The sequence below is a fragment of the Tachypleus tridentatus genome, chromosome 11, assembly GCF_004210375.1.
Source record: "Tachypleus tridentatus isolate NWPU-2018 chromosome 11, ASM421037v1, whole genome shotgun sequence".
Taxonomy (NCBI): Eukaryota; Metazoa; Arthropoda; class Merostomata; order Xiphosura; family Limulidae; genus Tachypleus; species Tachypleus tridentatus.
The window spans coordinates 19,428,378-19,445,022 of NC_134835.1; positions in this window are offsets into that span (position 1 = coordinate 19,428,378).

Here is a 16,645-nt window from a genome sequence, read left to right on the forward strand (position 1 = left end):
TTGAAGTGCTGAAACTATGGGTAAGTTCTGACGGTGTGCTACCGTTCTAGTTATCTGTTGTCTTCTTGAAGTGCTGAAACTATGGGTAAGTTCTGACGGTGTGCTATCGTTTTAGTTGTCTGTTGTCTTCTTGAAGTGCTGAAACTATGGGTAAGTTCTGACGGTGTGCTACCGTTCTATTTGTCTGTTGTCTCTTGAAGTGCTGAAACTATGGGTAAGTTCTGACGGTGTGCTACCGTTCTAGTTGTCTGTTGTCTTCTTGAAGTGCTGAAACTATGGGTAAGTTCTGACGGTGTGCTACCGTTCTAGTTATCTGTTGTCTTCTTGAAGTGCTGAAACTATGGGTAAGTTCTGACGGTGTGCTATCGTTCTAGTTGTCTGTTGTCTTCTTGAAGTGCTGAAACTATGGGTAAGTTCTGACGGTGTGCTATCGTTCTAGTTGTCTGTTGTCTTCTTGAAGTGCTGAAACTATGGGTAAGTTCTGACGGTGTGCTATCGTTCTAGTTGTCTGTTGTCTTCTTGAAGTGCTGAAACTATGGGTAAGTTCTGACGGTGTGCTATCGTTCTAGTTGTCTGTTGTCTTCTTGAAGTGCTGAAACTATGGGTAAGTTCTGACGGTGTGCTACCGTTCTAGTTATCTGTTGTCTTCTTGAAGTGCTGAAACTATGGGTAAGTTCTGACGGTGTGCTATCGTTCTAGTTGTCTGTTGTCTCTTGAAGTGCTGAAACTATGGGTAAGTTCTGACGGTGTGATACCGTTCTAGTTGTCTGTTGTCTTCTTGAAGTGCTGAAACTATGGGTAAGTTCTGACGGTGTGCTACCGTTCTAGTTATCTGTTGTCTTCTTGAAGTGCTGAAACTATGGGTAAGTTCTGACGGTGTGCTATCGTTCTAGTTGTCTGTTGTCTTCTTGAAGTGCTGAAACTATGGGTAAGTTCTGACGGTGTGCTACCGTTCTAGTTATCTGTTGTCTTCTTGAAGTGCTGAAACTATGGGTAAGTTCTGACGGTGTGCTATCGTTCTAGTTGTCTGTTGTCTTCTTGAAGTGCTGAAACTATGGGTAAGTTCTGACGGTGTGCTACCGTTCTAGTTGTCTGTTGTCTTCTTGAAGTGCTGAAACTATGGGTAAGTTCTGACGGTGTGCTATCGTTCTAGTTGTCTGTTGTCTTCTTGAAGTGCTGAAACTATGGGTAAGTTCTGACGGTGTGCTACCGTTCTAGTTATCTGTTGTCTCTTGAAGTGCTGAAACTATGGGTAAGTTCTGACGGTGTGCTACCGTTCTAGTTGTCTGTTGTCTTCTTGAAGTGCTGAAACTATGGGTAAGTTCTGACGGTGTGCTACCGTTCTAGTTGTCTGTTGTCTCTTGAAGTGCTGAAACTATGGGTAAGTTCTGACGGTGTGCTATCGTTCTAGTTGTCTGTTGTCTTCTTGAAGTGCTGAAACTATGGGTAAGTTCTGACGGTGTGCTACCGTTCTAGTTGTCTGTTGTCTTCTTGAAGTGCTGAAACTATGGGTAAGTTCTGACGGTGTGCTATCGTTTTAGTTATCTGTTGTCTTCTTGAAGTGCTGAAACTATGGGTAAGTTCTGACGGTGTGCTACCGTTCTAGTTGTCTGTTGTCTTCTTGAAGTGCTGAAACTATGGGTAAGTTCTGACGGTGTGCTATCGTTCTAGTTGTCTGTTGTCTTCTTGAAGTGCTGAAACTATGGGTAAGTTCTGACGGTGTGCTACCGTTCTAGTTGTCTGTTGTCTTCTTGAAGTGCTGAAACTATGGGTAAGTTCTGACGGTGTGCTACCGTTCTAGTTGTCTGTTGTCTTCTTGAAGTGCTGAAACTATGGGTAAGTTCTGACGGTGTGCTATCGTTCTAGTTGTCTTTTGTCTTCTTGAAGTGCTGAAACTATGGGTAAGTTCTGATATTTACAACAAAAAATTTTCTTTTAAAACTATGGTTAAATATTAACCACTAAAAGCTCAGAAACCCCCTGAAAACTTGAAACATGTTATATTGTTCGTTTATGAAAGATTTGAAATTCTACAACTAAATTCTTGAAATATAGTGCTGAAAATCACAGTGTCATTTGAAAGTTATTTTTATCATCACTAAAATTATTAGTTTTGGTAAAAATAAATGATAAGATCAGTTTGGGGGGAGAGCATGTCATTGATTAGTTTCTTATTTTCACTCAAACCATTTGTTAAAACCATCTATCCGATGAGTAGTTTCTTTGTTTGTATTTTGAATTTCGTGCAAAGCTATACTGGGGCTACCTGCGCCAGCCGTCCCTAAATTAGCAGTATAAGATTAGAGGGAAGGAAGCTAGTCATCACCACCCACCGCCAAATTTGGGCTACTCTTTAACCCACGAATAGTGGGACTGATCGTCACTTTATAATGCCCCCACGGCTCAAAGAATGAGCATGTTTAGTGCGAAGAGGATTCGAACTCGCAACCCTCAGGTTACGAGTAGTATAAAAGGGTATGTTTTTCCTCAAGTATTAACACAATTTGTTTGCAGTACTTAATGGACAACAGAAACATCTGTAGATGGAATGTGACCAATACACAAAAAGTGTGGTCTTGTTTTGTGACCTACTCTTATCCAGGTTTGCCGTTGACATTGCCAAATACTCGTCAACCCAGTGACAAATGACAACTTCAAAATATTACTGAGCTTCTCGTGTGTCGTCTTTGTCGGTGTTTACAGTATTGGTGCTGAAATACAAATTATTGTATATGAACTAGTGACTAATATGGAATCAGAAACTGGTATCAGAAATCAACACAAACAAACAAACCAACGGTTTACAGAGCGTATTTATTGTTCAAACAGCTAACCAACGGTTTACAGAGCGTATTTATTGTTAAAATAGCTAACCAAAGGTTTACAGAGCGTATTTATTGCTATCTTAATTTCTCAATTAGAGCTATGAGTGTTATTTTTCCTAACCTTTTTAGTTTCGGCCAGTTTGACCTAATACCTTTGTTTCACGTATACTTTGTTAGTTTAAAACAGTTTGGATCATTATTTCAGTTAAATCCTGTTATTTTTTGATAGCTTGAAATAATACTATTGCTTCAGTTACATCTTGTTAGTTTTGATAGTTTGAGATAATATCATTGTTTCAGTTACACTTGTTAGTTTGACAGTTTGAGATAATATCATTGTTTCAGTTACACCTTGTTAGTTTTGACAGTTTGAGATAATATCATTGTTTCAGTTACACCTTGTTAGTTTTGACAGTGTGAGATAATACCATGGTTTCAGTTACACCTTGTTAGTTTTGACAGTTTGAAATTATATCATTGTTTCAGTTACACTTTTTCAGTTTTTGACAGTTTGAGATAATACCATTGTTTCACTTATACCTTGTTAGTTTTGACAGTTTGAGATAATATCATTGTTTCAGTTACACCTTGTTAGTTTTGACAGTGTGAGATAATACCATTGTTTCAGTTACACCTTGTTAGTTTTGACAGTTTGAGATAATATCATTGTTTCAGTTACACCTTGTTAGTTTTGACAGTTTGAGATAATATCATTGTTTCAGTTACACCTTGTTAGTTTCTGACAGTTTGAATAATACCATTGTTTCAGTTACAACATGTTAGTTTTTGACAGTTTGAGATAATACCATTGTTTCAGTTACACTTGTTAGTTTTGACAGTTTGAGATAATACCATTGCTTTAGTTACATCTTGTTAGTTTTGACAGTTTGAGATAATTCCATTGTTTTACTTACACCTTGTTAGTTTTGACAGTGTGAGATAATATAATTGCTTCAGATACATCTTGTTAGTTTTGACAGTTTGAGATAATATCATTGTTTCAGTTACACCTTTTTAGTTTTGACAGTTTGAGATAATATCATTGTTTCAGTTACACCTTGTTAGTTTTGACAGTGTGAGATAATATAATTGCTTCAGATACATCTTGTTAGTTTTGACAGTTTGAGATAATATCATTGTTTCAGTTACACCTTTTTAGTTTTGACAGTTTGAGATAATATCATTGTTTCAGTTACACCTTGTTAGTTTTGACAGTTTGAGATAATTCCATTGTTTCACTTACACCTTGTTAGTTTTGACAGTGTGAGATAATATAATTGCTTCAGATACATCTTGTTAGTTTTGACAGTTTGAGATAATATCATTGTTTCAGTTACACCTTGTTAGTTTTGACAGTTTGAGATAATATCATTGCTTCAGTTACACCTTGTTAGTTTTGACAGTTTAAGATAATATCATTGTTTCAGTTACACCTTGTTAGTTTTGACAGTGTGAGATAATACCATTCTTTTTGTTACACCTTGTTAGTTTTTAACAGTTTGATCTAAATACAATGCTAGATCTTATCAGTTGCAGTTCAAACAATATTGTAAGAAACATGAGTTAAGATGAACGATTATTAGAGTCTGTAATTTCCAGAAAAATTGAATTCTTTGTTTTGTGAATTAGGAACAATCTTGATTGTAAATAATCAACAATGTGTATTTTATATTCACACATTTTTCATTTGTCTCTTAATAAACACGTAGTTACACACCAAGTTTGTTTCCAGTAATTTTAATTATAATAGCGTAAAGCCCGTCAAAATTAGATGGTAAGTACCCCCTTAGCACACACTAGCATCACATTCTATAGCTAACTGAAATAAATCATTTTTGCGAAATCAAGCTTATCCAGCAAAGAGGGATAAAGGTGCAGTTAAGGCAGTCAAACGTCGATAAATTTCTTTGCGAGCCAATCAATATTAAAATCATTCATAAAATAAATTTTTGGCATGACGTGACGTGACGTGACATACTATATATATTCATATAGGTTAGATTGATAAAGAAATTAGTGCTGTCATTATTAAGCGAAAACAAAACAACGTTATTGAGTACATTATAAAATAACCATGTTATACATTAACTTGGTGATGAAGACTGGCTGATAGTGTCTCTTGTTGTACATTGATCTGGTGGTGAGAACTGGCTGATAATGTGTCTTGTTACACATTGATCCGGTGGTGAAGACTGGCTGATAGTGCATCTTGTTGTACATTGAACCGGTGGTGAAGACTGGCTGATAATGTGTCTTGTTACACATTGACCCGGTGGTGAAGTCTGGCCGATAGTGCACCTTGTTGTACATTGACCTGGTGGTGAAGACTGGCTGATAGTGTCTCTTGTTGTACATTGACCTGGTGGTGAAGACTGGCCGATAGTGCATCTTGTTGTACATTGACCTGGTGGTGAAGACTGGCCGATAGTGCATCTTGTTACACATTGACCTGGTGGTGAAGACTGGCTGATAGTGTGTCTTGTTGTACATTGACCTGGTGGTGAAGACTGGCTTCGTTTCTTACATGTACAATCATTTCATTGTTATTCAAACATTATTAATTTTCAATTGCTGATAAGTAATCTTATCCACCTTAAACGCCCTGTTAGATGTAACAGGATAAACTAAACTGTTTATATTACGCACAACAGTTACCTTTCGATATATTTATTTTGAATTAGGCCGGGCATATCCAAATGGTTAAGGAACTCGTCTCGTAATCCGAGGGTCACGTATTCAAATCCCTGTCGCACCAAACAATCTCGTCCTTTCAGCGGTGGAGGCGTTATAATGTGACAGTCAATTCCAAGAGTTGGCGGTGGGTGGTGATGACTAGCTGCCTTCCCTCTAGTCTTACACTGCTAAATTAGTGACGGCTAGCACAGATAACCATCGAGTAGCTTTGCGCGAAATTTAAAATAAAAACAAACATTTTGAATTAAATATCGTTCAGAACTCTCTTTCTTTCACACTTGCTTTGCTATTAACAAAATAGCAGAATTTTTCTTTTGGTCCAATATAATAATGTATTTTGACCAAACAGAACTTGTAAAACAAACAAAAATCCAGTACCTATATATCTAGTTATAAATCCTAATGTTCGTTTAGTATCCTTTATTTATTACGTTTAAATAAACTATGATTCTTAACCCTTATATATTAGGTAGAAATTCCCCGACATTTAATATTCTTCACGTGAAAGTGAATTTATTAACCAATACTACTTTTCACAAGATTATTAATTTAGTTCATATAATTCATTCTTGTCTGCAAGACGAGTTTTATCTTCAAGGAGAAACTCCCAAAGTACACGTATATTCATCTTTCATATCTAGTAGCCTTTAAAATAGTATTATACCTAGAAGACGGTCAGTGCTATTTGTTATAAAGCGAGAAAAACCATTATGAGTAATAAACTTGATATAGTAGTAACGCGATCTTTCTTCGTGTAATATGTGTAAAGAAGGTGTTATATCTATCTGTCCATATACCTATCTCTGGACACGATTTTATCTAGGGATTTTATCTATGTTCGAGGGCTGTTCAAAAAATACGCGGACTGACGTCATAAAACAAAATGTACTTTATTTAGAAGTTACAGGTCTGGGACCCCTTCAAAGTACTCTCCTCCCCAACGCACACACTTATCCCAACGGTGTTTCCACTTGTTGAAACAGTCCTGGTACGCTTCTTTTGTAATGTCTTCCAGCTCCTTCGTCGCATTTGCCTTAATCTCGGGAATCGTCTCAAATCTTCTTCTTTTCAAGGATCTTTTGAGTTTGGGGAACAAGAAAACATCGCAAGGAGCAAGGTCAGGTGAGTAGGGGGGTGGGGAAGAACAGTGATCGAGTGTTTGGCCAAAAATTCACGAGTTCTGAGGCACAAATTTCGAAGCAACGCGGTGCATCTTCAATTTTTCGGTCAAAATCTCGTAACAAGGTCCAACTGATATCCCACACTCTTCAGCAAGCTCCCTGACAGTCAGACGTCAATTTGCCCGCACCAGGGTGTTGATTTTGTCGACGTGTGGGTCGTCATTTGACGTGGAAGGAGTCCAGGACGCTCATCATCTTCAATGGACTGTCGACCATTCTTGAAACGTTCATGCCACTTGAAACATGCCGTACGCTTCACAGCAACATCACCGTAAGCCGTGTTAAGCATAGCAAAAGTCTCAGTCGCAGATTTTCCAAGTTTAACACAAAATTTCACAGCAAGTCGTGGCTCCTTCAGGTCATTCATTCTGAAATCCGCCAAACGGAAAAATCGCACTTCACTTAAAACCGCGTAGCTAATACACAAATGAAGATATCTGCAATCGGGAAATGGCGTCGTAATCAGCTGATCTGTGCGAACCTAGCGACACCAAGCGGATTCTCCTGGAACCAACTGGAGCCGCGCAATTCAAACAGTCCGCGTATTTTTTTGAACAGACCTCGTATGTCACAAACAATAAGCTATTGTAGATATAATACATAGTTTTATATTCAGGATAAAATGTATGGAAATATACTTAGTGTATCATAACTAAGAAACTACAGAAGTATTGAAACAAAATAAATTTTGTTTTTAAACGTAAAACTATATAATAGACTATGTGTAATGTCGCGGATATAGAAATTCAATATTTAGCTTTGTAAGTCCTCGACCCTAGCACTAAACTAGGAAGCGGTGGGGAAAAAAAAAAGTTTTTTTTTTTTTACATTAAACAGAGAATATCCTCTGTAAGGCTTATGTATACTAAGAACAAATATATTTACTTATCCTAGAGAAAAATTAGTAACCATAAAGATAAATGATCAGTAACGTGGTTTACTCAACCAAGCAGTAACCGTAAAGATACATATATGGATACAGTAACATGGTTTCCTTAACTTAACCAGGAGAAAGAAACTGTGTTAACCATAATATACACATACCATGAAGCTGAAGACAGGGTAATGTGTATTACTTAACCGAGAGAAAGATTATGTAATGAACACTGGGCTTCTATGCAGACGTTATTTTGTCTACGTAAATATAAGATACATTGGAATGGTTTAAGAAATCTGCTTCTATATCTTTCAGTAGTAGCTTTTAGATAAAATAGAATTAGAAAAAGAAATGATACCGCAGACACATTATGCTTTACTTGGAGTTCTAAGACACTTCCTGTAATAGTATTTCGGTATTTTGCAGGGCACAAATTATCAAAGCCTGAAAACATATCATTTGTTACCTTGGCAACGAGAAGCACTCGTGAGAAGTGCACTTCTGATGATAGGAGCGATCGTAATTGGTGGTTTGCGACTAAAGCTGATGGGTTCTCATCTGCCTCAGTTCAGTAGGTAAGGTTCTGACTTTGTAGTCATTGACATTAGAGGAAGACCGATTCTGTAGTTTACGACCACTGTTAAGTTGAAACGAAATCATGCTTAGAGCATCTAAGAACAAACACTGGTGTTTTATCCACCATTCTTTAGATCTCTGGGGAGAGGAGACAAACGGATTACTGCTTTGGTTGTGAAAAGAAAGAAAAACTTCTTCCCACATCGAATCAATATTATATAGTAAGAAAATAATTCGGTTGTTTAACTAGGGTAAGCGTGTTGAGCTGATATATCTTGGGCAGACCTAATCAATAAAGTCTGCCTATCGTGATTTTATTATAGTAATTACTGAAACGTAATTCAGGAAATATGCAGAATTGTCTTTGTTGGCACTTCGTCAAACAAAACCGTTGTGATGTAAATATATTACCAGCTATAAATATTTATGTAAACACGTAACCATATATTTGTTTATCTGTTAAGGGATTCCTCACCACTTATTGTTTTCAATATAGTAAGTTTCATGAGTTCATTTTTAGCAGGTGTTTTTATTTTTTCGGGTAGACATGTAATTAGATGTCTTGTTTGTCTACAATTTTTCTCTGACGTAAAAGTAAATATACAATTCGTTGCTAGAGAGTTTGTGATAATCATAGACAAAGCTCTAACACAATCAAACTATATTTTTGAAACATATGAAATAGTAGTAAAATTATATTAACTGAAACTTTCTGTTTCTCAAAGTTCAGTTTCCTCAAATATTTCAAAGGTCAAAGTGGCTTGCTAATTTTGAAACTTCTCTCTACGTATAAAATAGTTTGAATTTACATACACCAAATACAATGATGTCTAGTTGTTAAAACCCTAGGATAAAGTATACTAACCCTGGAATAAACGATTACTATTTTAGATTTGATAATCCTGCATCGGTGGCCCCTACCCCGACTCGACAACTCACCTACAATTATCTTCTGTCTCTAAACGCTTGGTTGCTACTCTATCCGTGCGATCTGTGTTGTGATTGGACAATGGGTTCTATTCCACTTGTAGCAACACCATATGATGTTCGCAACTTAGCAACGTGTGTATTTTATATATCTGCAATCGCAATCCTTCGATGCACTTCTGGGCCAGAAGAAAGACAAACCGTTGTCATAATGGTAAGTGAATTTTCTTTTATCATTTTATAAACTCTTTAATTAACGTGTTATGTAATCATGTTTCTATATTAGGGTATATTTACCTCAGTGATGTTATGTAATCATGTTTCTATATTAGGGTATATTTACCTCAGTGATGTTATGTAATCATGTTTCTATATTAGGGTATATTTACCTCAGTGATGTTATGTAATCATGTTTCTATATTAGGGTATATTTACCTCAGTGATGTTATGTAATCATGTTTCTATATTAGGGTATATTTACCTCAGTGATGTTGTGTAATCATGTTTCTCTATTAGGGTATATTTATCTTAGTGATGTTGTGTAATCATGTTTCTCTATTAGGGTATATTTACCTCAGTGATGTTGTGTAATCATGTTTCTCTATTAGGATATATTTACCTCAGTGATGTTGTGTAACCATGTTTCTCTATTAGGTATATTTACCTCAGTGATGTTGTGTAACCATGTTTCTATATTAGGTATATTTACCTCAGTGATGTTATGTAATCATGTTTCTATATTAGGGTATATTTACCTCAGTGATGTTGTGTAACCATGTTTCTATATTAGGGTATATTTTCAATTTTTATCAATGATGCTGTGTAATCATGTTTCTATATTAGAGTATATTTACAATTTATATCAATGATGCTGTGTAATCATGTTTTTATATTAAAACATATTTTCAATTTACATCAGTAATGTTGTGTTGAGTAATTTGATAATTACTCCTTTAATGCTAATATTAGATTTTGTAAAAATAATTCTATTTGGTAGTTACTTCTTCAAGGACTGCTAACTGGAAATGTTATAAAAACAAATTACTTTGGTAATTGGTATTCGAGGTGGAATACGTGTTTATTATAAAGATAAATTAATTTGGTAAACAGTTCTCCGAGTATTATATGGTTGTTACAATGTCAAATAAGGCTGGTAATTGGCCCTGAAAGTGCTATTTGTGGATGTTATAACGGCAAGTCAGTTTAATATTTAGTCTTCCAAGTGCTTACAGTAAATATTGTAAAGATGAGTCAGTTTAGTAGGTCTTTTAGTGGGACAATGGTTAGTCTTGGGATTAGAATATTTACTGTAAGCACTTGGAAGACTAAATATTAAACTGATTTGCCTTTATAACATCCACAAATAGCACTTTCAGGGCCAATTACCAGCCTTATTTGACTTTGTAACAACCATATAATACTCGGAGAACTGTTATAACGGCAAGTCAGTTTAATATTTAGTCTTCCAAGTGTTTACAGTAAATATTCTAATCCCAAGACTAACCATTGTCCCACTAAAAGACCTACTAAACTGACTCATCTTTAATGAGTCTTTAATGGTTAGTCTTGGGATTAGAATGCTTGGACCAGGGGTTCGATTTTTTAATGTAGGTATAGCAGATATCTCAAAGTGGCTTTGTTAGAAGAAAACACACAGAGTTAGATAATCAATCCTCTGAGTGTTATCAACTGATGGCATAAAGTCAACTGATTGTCCTCAAAGTGGTGTCCGTGGATATTATGCAGACAAGTCTGTCTAATAATTATTCATCCATGTGCTATTTATAGATGTTGTAAAGATGTGTTAATTTACAAATTATTCCTTTAAGTGCTATCCGTGGATGTCGTAAATTCAAGTCAGTATAGGAAGTTCCCCAATGTGACAGTGGTAAGTATTCGGATTTACATCAGTAGTTCGTCTCCTCTGTATACACTGCACATAGACCATTGTGGCTTTGCCTTAATCAAACATTCAGTTTGATAATTAGTCTTCGAGTATATGACCAATGTCAGTTTGATTATTAGTCCTCTAAGTGGTATCAGTGGATTTTATAAAGATAAATAATCTTGTAATTAATTCTACAAGTGCTTTCCGTGAATATTTTAAAGATAATTAGTTTTTTAGGTATTTCTGTAAGTGCTCTCCTCGGATGTCATGAAGTCAATTTGGTAATTTGTGCTCCAGGTGCTGTTCATGGAAGTTATAAAGATATATATAAAGATAGGTCTGTTTCTAAATGATAATCACTTCAGAGGTGAGAAAGTTCACGTGACAATCTTCCAATAGGAACTTCGATTTCCAGAACATCGCGTGTTGTGTTTACATTTAAAAATGTTAACTTTCACTTCCAGTGAAGTGCCATTTTCAATAACTATATACATATATATATATTTGTATTTGTAATTCATTTAGTTTAAATCAGATTACATGAATCAGAGACTCCGTTAAAGTCATGTAAATAAGGAAAAATGTGTGAAATTTGTAGAAATAGATAGTTTTGGAAGAAGAAACATCTGTTGTGTGGAAATATGATCTATTTTTACACTTTGATTGATGTTTTTCTCTCTCCAGGTTATAGGAATGACAATTATTCCTTTTCTGCCTGCTTCGAACCTTTTCTATCCAGTGGGGTTTGTAATAGCTGAGCGTGTCTTATACTTACCAAGCATGGGGTTCTGTATGCTGGTATCGTTAGGATGGGAACAGTTGAATAAATACAAGTAAGTAATCCCCAGTTCGATCCCCAGAAGTTCATTAGTTTACTATGTGCACACTTCAAGACAAGGGTGGATTTTCAAGTTCATGTTATAACATTTATTGCATCATTAATATAAGTTTAGGTACCTGAACAGTAACGTTGAAATAGAAGACAGTATTTAAAAAGAGAAAACGTTAGGATGCTATGTTCTTATGATATTGTGATTTTTTAAATGTTATTTGTTTTTATTATTTTTATCTTTAGAAATTAGCGTTGAATAACAAAAATATCTAGATTTAGTCAGAGTGAACTAGTAAGAATAAGTAAAGTAGATTCCGACTACGTGTAAAAAGCGCACTCTAACGTTATACCGTGTAGTATAAAGTTATATTAAACTTCGTCCACATAACTATTCTTCAGGGTCATTTATAATTAATCGTGCAGTGAGGTTGTAACACACATTAAATACATTGTTTTATATAAATACAGTCTAAAAACTAGATGACTGTCAAACTTAGACTGTTAATAACAGGCTACTGGTATTTTATCAAAGTTTCAATTGTTTAGTTTAATTTGCAAGTAATACAATGTTTAAGACGAGTTCGGAGGTGAAGCGTTCCTTGTTTGTTAAGTGGGATAGGTGTAACGAATGGGTTTTATTTGGGAACTCTGGACTACTATGCATGTTTAATGAAACTAGTACTGAGGATGTTGAATTTATATGTAGAGTTTGTAGGTTGGAGGAAAAGTTCGAGGCTATATTGTGAGAAATTACAGCAGGACGTCAAGAGAAATTATACATTTACATTCGTAGGATGCATTAGTTATTATTGTAGAAAGGGAAAGCAAAATGAATAGGCAAGGATATGGATTATGAACGTAAAGAGATTATAGGTGATGAATGTTTGTGGAATGCCTGTTGTGGAGACGTAGAGGACGGCGTTTCAGAAGTCTAGCACTTTTCATTTTCAGGTTAGAGTGTGTGTGTGTAAGGTGTTTTCGGTTTTTTATAATGTCCTGGTGGATTGTGGAGAGCGTGTTATGATTGATTGGATTATCACTGTTTCTGATTGGAGGAGAGATTTCCTGTAGATTCAACCAATGGTAGCCACAGGTAACTCACCCCTAATTCAGAATCTATGTTAAGTGACGGTTTAATATGTTAATATAAAATGATTCTTCGATTTTTCTTGTCTTACAGAATTTGTCTGTGTTGATGATTTTAGTTTTCTCCCAGTCTATTCTGGGTCCATTTGTCGTGGCGTCCTCTACAATGGCTGAATTTTGTGTTTTCATGAGTCTTGTGCTATCTTTATGTTCTTTTATTCTTGTCACAAGTTTTCTTCCCGTTTCTCCAATGTATGTATCGTCCATTGTACAAAGTTTCATCATGAATACTCTGCCTAAACAATCAATCAAAGAAATTATAGTTCTACATGGTTTCATAACTCAGTATCTGGATAGAATAATTTGTGGAGAGCCTAGGGAGAAAAGAGTTAAATTGTGTTATCCTGGGGAACAGGTGGAAGACACAACTGTCAAAGCAAGAGATGTAATGAAGGGAACACGCTGTTTTTATCGGGTACGTAGGGCGTAACGATACTGGAAAATCAGAAGAAGTAAGTAACAATAAGATAAGGGTAATAACAGTATTTAACTGAAAAGGGTAAATCAGAAGAAGTAAGTAACAATAAGGGTAATAACAGTATTTAACTGGAAAGGGTAAATCAGAAGAAGTAAGTAACAATAAGATGAGGGTAATAACAGTATTTAACAGGAAAGGGTAAACCAGAAGAAGTAACAATAAGATGAGGGTAATAACATTATTTAACTGGAAAGGGTAAACCAGAAGAAGTAAGTAACAATAAGAGGATGGTAATAACAGTATTTGATTGGAAAGGGTGAACCAGAAGAAGTAACAATAAGATGAGGGTAATAACAGTATTTAACTGGAAAGGGTAAACCAGAAGAAGTAAGTAACAATAAGATGAGGGTAATAACAGTAGTTAACTGGAAAGGGTAAATCAGAAGAAGTAAGTAACAATAAGATGAGGGTAATAACAGTATTTAACTGGAAAGAGTAAACCAGAAGAAGTAAGTAACAATAAGAGGATGGTAATAACAGTATTTGATTGGAAAGGGTAAATCAGAAGAAGTAAGTAACAATAAGATGAGGGTAATAACAGTATTTAACTGGAAAGGGTGAACCAGAAGAAGTAACAATAAGATGAGGCTAATAACAGTATTTAACAGGAAAGGGTAAATCAGAAGAAGTAAGTAACAATAAGATGAGGGTAATTACAGTATTTAACTGGAAAGGGTAAATCAGAAGAAGTAAGTAACAATAAGATGAGGGTAATAACAGTATTTAACTGGAAAGGCTAAACCAGAAGAAGTAAGTAACAATAAGATGAGGGTAATAAGAGTAGTTAACTGGAAAGGGTAAACCAGAAGAAGTAAGTAACAAAAAGAGGATGGTAATAACAGTATTTGATTGGAAAGGGTAAATCAGAAGAAGTAAGTAACAATAAGATGAGGGTAATAACAGTATTTAACTGGAAAGGGTGAACCAGAAGAAGTAACAATAAGATGAGGGCATAACAGTATTTAACTGGAAAGGCTAAACCAGAAGAAGTAAGTAACAATAAGAGGATGGTAATAACAGTATTTGATTGGAAATGGTAAATCAGAAGAAGTAAGTAACAATAAGATGAGGGTAATAACAGTATTTAACTGGAAAGGGTGAACCAGAAGAAGTAACAATAAGATAAGGCTAATAACAGTATTTAACAGGAAAGGGTAAATCAGAAGAAGTAAGTAACAATAAGATGAGGGTAATTACAGTATTTAACTGGAAAGGGTAAATCAGAAGAAGTAAGTAACAATAAGATGAGGGTAATAACAGTATTTAACTGGAAAGGGTAAACCAGAAGAAGTAAGTAACAATAAGATGAGGGTAATAACAGTAGTTAACTGGAAAGGGTAAACCAGAAGAAGTAAGTAACAAAAAGATGAGGGCAATAACAGTAGTTAACTGGAAAGGGTAAATCAGAAGAGGTAAGTAACAATAAGATGAGGGTAATAACAGTATTTAACTGGAAAGGGTAAACCAGAAGAAGTAAGTAACAATAAAATGAGGGTAATAACAGTATTTTACTGGAAAGGGTAAACCAGAAGAAGTAAGTAACAAAAAGATGAGGGTAATAACTGTATTTACCTGGAAAGGGTAAACCAGAAGAAGTAAGTAACAAAAAGATGAGGGCAATAACAGTAGTTAACTGGAAAGGGTAAATCAGAAGAAGTAAGTAACAATAAGATGAGGGTAATAACAGTATTTAACTGGAAAGGGTAAACCAGAAGAAGTAAGTAACAATAAGATGAGGGTAATAACAGTATTTTACTGGAAATGGTAAACCAGAAGAGGTAAGTAACAATAAGATGAGGGTAATAACAGTATTTAACTGGATAGGGTAAACCAGAAGAAGTAAGTAACAATAAGATGAGGGTAATAACCGTATTTAACTGGAAAGGGTAAATCAGAAGAAGAAAGTAACAATAATATGAGAGTAATCAGAGTATTTAACTGGAAAGGGTAAATCAGAAGAATGAAGTAACAATAAGAGGAGGATAATAACAGTATTTAAAGATACACGGATACTGTCACGAATTATTTATGGAAATGAAATTTTAATAGATCACTGAATACTAGGCTAGAATTAATATGTATGGACAAGCAGCCTGCTTGTTTAACTTGTTGGATCAGTTCAGTTGGAGGTTGGAAACTTTTGGAATCGATTTAAGTAGGAAAGTGTCTGACATGTTTGCATGGGTTACTAACTCAGCTGTAAAGAAAGTTTTACACTAGGACTAGATAGTTGAGAGGGCAAAGATAAACTAAATGAAACCAAGTTGAGATGTAGAAGAAAGTTTAGTAAGGAAGTTAGTATGAAAGTAGTTATAAGAATTGTTACCATTGTAATACTAGAAGTGTAAGATATAAAACAGTGACTTTAGGGCACCGGTATAAATAAAAGATTTTGATATAATGGGAATAACTGAAACACGGCTAAATGTAGATGATTTTGGTGGCAAATATTTATTTTAAACACATAGTTATACGATCTTTAATAGGGACAGAAAAGTAAAGAGAAGAGAAGAACAGTTACATCCTGTTGGAGTTTAGAATAGTAAAGATAATAGTAAGAATCCATTTGGGTTTCTGCAAAAAAGCTTTTAGCGAGAATTTGTTTCAGATTACCAAATGAGACTGATGAAATTAGTGAGAATCTTCATAGTGAAATTAAGATTTGTTAATGAAATGGGTGATTTTGTGTAGGTTTCTTGACCAATTGGAGTTAATTTTTAACTTGTAATATATAAATGGTGTAAGGGTGAAAACTGGAATTCATCTAGGTACAAGTGATCATTGCTGTATTATTTTCGATGTTTTGCTGCGTATTAAAATCAGAAATATTAATATTTTGATTCCGAATTTCAGAAAAGAGACACTGGACAAATGTGAAGATTTTTAAAGTGAAAAGAAATTTCAATATTCAAAACAAATATATTCTTTACAGAATCAAAAGGGTAGCTGCAAGTAAAAAACCAGCTTGGCTTACAAACAGTATGAGATAAAATTAAAGTAAAGCATCACAAATTTAAATTTGAAATTGACTGGTATTATAGAAGATTTAGAAAATAGTAGAAGATGAAGAAAACTGATCAAAGAGGAAATCAGGACAACAAGAAAGATGTATGAAGAAACTATTCTGAAAACATGAAAATTAACAGTAAAGATTTCTTAAGTACATTAAGTAAAATTTCTTCAGTTTTTTACTGATGAAGACTTAAGCCATATTATTCATT